This window comes from Athene cunicularia, assembly GCF_003259725.1.
Source record: "Athene cunicularia isolate RWA chromosome 9 unlocalized genomic scaffold, athCun1 chr9_part1, whole genome shotgun sequence".
Classification (NCBI taxonomy): Eukaryota; Metazoa; Chordata; class Aves; order Strigiformes; family Strigidae; genus Athene; species Athene cunicularia.
This window is the reverse complement of record NW_020799110.1, coordinates 9,428,350-9,432,225: the sequence shown is the minus strand read 5'-3', so window position 1 is coordinate 9,432,225 and position 3,876 is coordinate 9,428,350. Positions and strand designations below refer to the sequence as shown.

At 48.7% G+C, this 3,876-nt stretch overlaps 2 long non-coding RNA genes across 2 annotated transcripts in view; one reads left to right on the top strand and one right to left on the bottom strand.

Moving 5' to 3' along the window:
- Positions 1 to 3,876, bottom strand: part of LOC113483560 — a 67,449-nt gene that overhangs the window by 3,673 nt on the left and 59,900 nt on the right. The gene's annotated exons all lie outside the window — the stretch shown is intronic.
- LOC113483561 overlaps positions 1,715 to 3,876 on the top strand; it is a 3,237-nt gene continuing 1,075 nt past the window's right edge. The window contains exons 1-2 of the long non-coding RNA XR_003399046.1: positions 1,715 to 1,893; positions 3,263 to 3,337. This is a non-coding gene — a long non-coding RNA (uncharacterized LOC113483561). The remainder of the gene's footprint in view (positions 1,894 to 3,262; positions 3,338 to 3,876) is intronic.

The window sequence follows — 3,876 nt, the reverse complement described above, 5'->3', positions numbered from 1 at the left end:
GGGGTCGTGCCGGGCGATCCCTGCAGTGGCCGGGGGGTGGTGGGGGTGGTGTCAGCTCTGCCGTTTTGGGGTGTCCCGAGGGGACAGGCTGCCCTGGGCTGAGCCCCCCGGCCCGGCCGAGCCCCTGGGCCGCGATGCTGCACGGGGCAGCCGGGTGGGGGTGCGGGGGAAGCCGCGGCAGCCTGTGTAGGCACAGATTTCCCACCGAAACGTTTGTTTTTATATCAGCTTGGGGGGAAAAAAATCAACCTGTGGTCAGGGCATGCTCTAAGTTGTGGGGTAATCGCTGCCCTCGGCCCCCCGTCCCTCTGCACACCCTGGTTTATCCATACACACAGGCACACGTGCAGGAAAACAATTTACACAGCATGTTCAGATGCTTTCTGGAAGGGGAGGGTTTTAGCTTCAAATTAGGAAGCTCTCTCAGATGAACGATAAATTTCTCTTTGGTCAGGCTACGGTGTTTGATCGTATCTTTGTGTTTTTGTCCCCACCACAAAGGGACCCAGAGGCTGAAGCAAGAAATAGGATTTCAGATAGTTTGATTTGACATAAGGAAACTGTTGCGTTTGTAATATTATAACACTCTGAAGGGGAAAAATGAAACCTCTGCAGCTGAGACAAGGAGTGTGCTTAAGTACCACTATGTTTCAATCCCCATTTGGATATAATTTAAGACTCCTCTGGCTTACAGTAATATACTCTCCAACCTTGAGGCTATCCAAAAGGGGGGATTTAATGAGGCCCAGTTTATACACTTATATAATTTAGAGGTTTCGCTGTAGCTGTAAAATGACAATTGGTACATGTGTAGTGCAAAGGAGCTGAAATCCCATCCAGGGACCAAGTTGGTTATTTCTGAAGGAGCTGTCATTTCCAGCAGGGGGGACACAATGAGAAGGCCAGGAGCGATGGAGCTCTGATCTCCACCAAGGAGAGATAACCACCTGATTAAAATAGGCCTGTTGTTCCCTCGTTACTCGATCGTCGTGTGAACTTACCTTATTTACAATTATAGGCAATGAGTGAGTCGCCAAGACTGCAATACACCTATAGCTTTGGGTTTACCCCTCCCTTTGTTATCAGGACCATCTCTTGGACAGATTTCTGGACCACTTATAACAAGGGAGCACAGAAACGCTCCCAGGGACAGAGGGGATGCGTACGTTTGAACCATATATACGAGCGCAGCGTGTACATCCCCCCACTGGGAACCAAGCAAGGGGCTGGGCCCAGCAGAACCAGGCTGTCGAAATCAGGATATTTAGAGTTCTCAGCCACGCGCAAACACCATCAGAAATCAAAGGGGCACTGCACTGAGTGAAATACTATTTTGTGCTTGGCATCTGGTATTTGCTCACTTTCCAGGTGAACCCAGGCACGGCAGCTGTCGGAGGACACCCTCTGGAGTGACCAATGGAATTGGACACCGATGTACCTCTCTGCTGAGATTTAATGCACTTTGTTCTCCGTTTTAATATTAAACGGCGCAGTGTTTGCCAGATTATTATCCCACTATTGCTTGTGCATTTGTCTCTTATGTCTAGTGTCTGTCATTACACAAAGCGTTTTGAAGAGCTAATTTCAAAAGACAGAAAGTCTACACTTAGTATAAAAGTCATTAAATTAGCATGACAAGCATAAAGTTCCTAGGTTATAATTTGGTTATAGATCTGAAATCTTCCCGGCTTTCTCTCTCCACTTGAAGGATGAAGGCTGCAGCAAGGCACTGACTCGAAGTTAGGACAATTGAGCTGCAGAACAGGGAGGAGATGCGGGCTCCATCACCACCTCTTTCGCAGTGCAGTGGGTGACAAGAAAGATCTCTGATTTCCCCTCACATCTCCCAGCACCCAGAGCAAGGTGTGATCAGATGGTCTTCTACTACAACAGGTGGGAACAAAAAATTAAATACATCTCGATGCATTTCTCATCGATTAAAATGTTGCTGGAATAGCAGGAACCGCTCTGGCCGTTTAGATCCCACTACATGCTAAGATGGGAAGATGTGTTATACAAGCCGCCATTGGCTGTTTGCGCTAAAGCTGCAACGCGTCCTATTTGTGTTAATCGCTTCTTCATTTCGGGAGAAAGCTGGGGAGGGGAAGGGCAGCTCCTGCCAGCTCGGTGCGTCCCGGCCCCGGCCGGGGCTCCGGGGGGGCCCTGCCCGGCCCCCCTCCCTGACAGCCTGCATTTCGACAGCGAGAAAATTGGAGAAGAGACGGGGCATTCGAACGCGATGCTCGCAGAAGAGGTTGCCCTGGTAGTTATTTAGGCTAAAAATCGGCTGTCAACTTTTTTTTTTTTTCTTTCCTCCGCCAGGATCAGCAAGGTGTGTTTCTGTGGGCTGATTTGTTTGCTTTTAACCAGGCACGCTGCGAATTGTGGAAGCTTTCCGTTTACCTTTTCTTCTTTAAGCGTTTTAATTATCATCACTGACCTGTTGGGCATACCTACAGTATCAATGTCCCTTTTACATCGCTGCCTTCCCTTTCTCTGCATGTTTCTGCTATTTAACACTTGCTACCTTTGCCATTAGAGTCCTAGAGTGACCCCCATGGGTATCTTTGAAAGAAAGACCCTCTGCATTCCAGCACTGCCTCCTTACCCAAGTAATAGCAAAGGGACCATTCAGACACATGGACCACACTGAAGCATTAATTAGGCTGATGAAATCCATAGAAATGTATGGATTCAGCATAATCGAGTTTCTTCTGCTGACTATAGTTAAGGAATACGTGAGCAGCTGGGAGAATAGAAAGTACTGTTAGGGTGAAGTCATGCATGTAATTGAGTATATTTAACATAACCATTTTAATGATCGGTGATTAAAAGTGCATCTACTTAAATTGTATACCTCTGCAATTTGTCCATATCAACTTTAGAGCACACACAAAGAAAAGGTCGTCATATAAATTTATAAACAAGATCCCTTCCTGGCTACACATGACTCGAGCTGGAATGATAACTCGGCAGCAGCAAGGGGGTAAAAGGCCTTTCGCGAGAAAACAGCTACGCCAGTGTGATATTAATTAATCACTGGTTTGGCCCCCTTTCTCTCCTAGGCAGACACAGTATTAGAAGTGCATAATAAGTGAGTTTTCATCCGTAATTATTTATAACAATTAGATCACTCGGGGAAAAAAAAAATCCTTGGGTTTCTTTCCCATATTAAAGGAGTATCATCTTTTTCCTCGCTTGACAATATTATGTGTAAGAGTGTGTGCGTGTACATATACTTTTTTTTTTTTTTCCCCTACAGAAACGTTGCCGGACACCCAGCAAAAGAACGATAAAGCTTCGAACTTCTCCCCTCGCTAAACTTCTAGGCGGAGAGGTAAAGGACTGGAAACACGGGCAGTGTTTGGGGGAGACGGAGCTGATGGGCACGGCCGTGTCTCCTCGCAGGAGAGCCTCGCAGAATGGGAAATTAGCAGTCGAAATCTGCTAGTGGGGACTAGATCCCACAAAGCCCACGCGTTGGGAAGGCTGAGTGTCTCTCTCTCGCCTATTCAATCTGCCCAGGCTGGTTGCAGCGAATAAATAGAGTCATTGTGGAGCCCATACACAAACCGACCCAACTCCCTCCCCCATCCCTCCTGCTGAAGCCCTGGAGCTGGTGGGTCTCCGGTGTTCGTGGACTCTGCTGAGTTAATCTGCGTGGAAGGCCTTTCCTCTGGCCATCGATAAACCCCCGGTTTAGGGAGCAAACCCGAAGGGTGCTGCAGGGGAGCAGCCCGGTTGGAGGGCGGGAGGGTCGGTGGGACAGAGAGGAGGGACCCCCCTCCTGGGCCCTCCCGCACCCTGCCCCTGCCCTGGGACCTCCACCCGCTGCTGTGCCGGTGCCTCCTAGCAATCAGGGAGCATTTTTGGGGG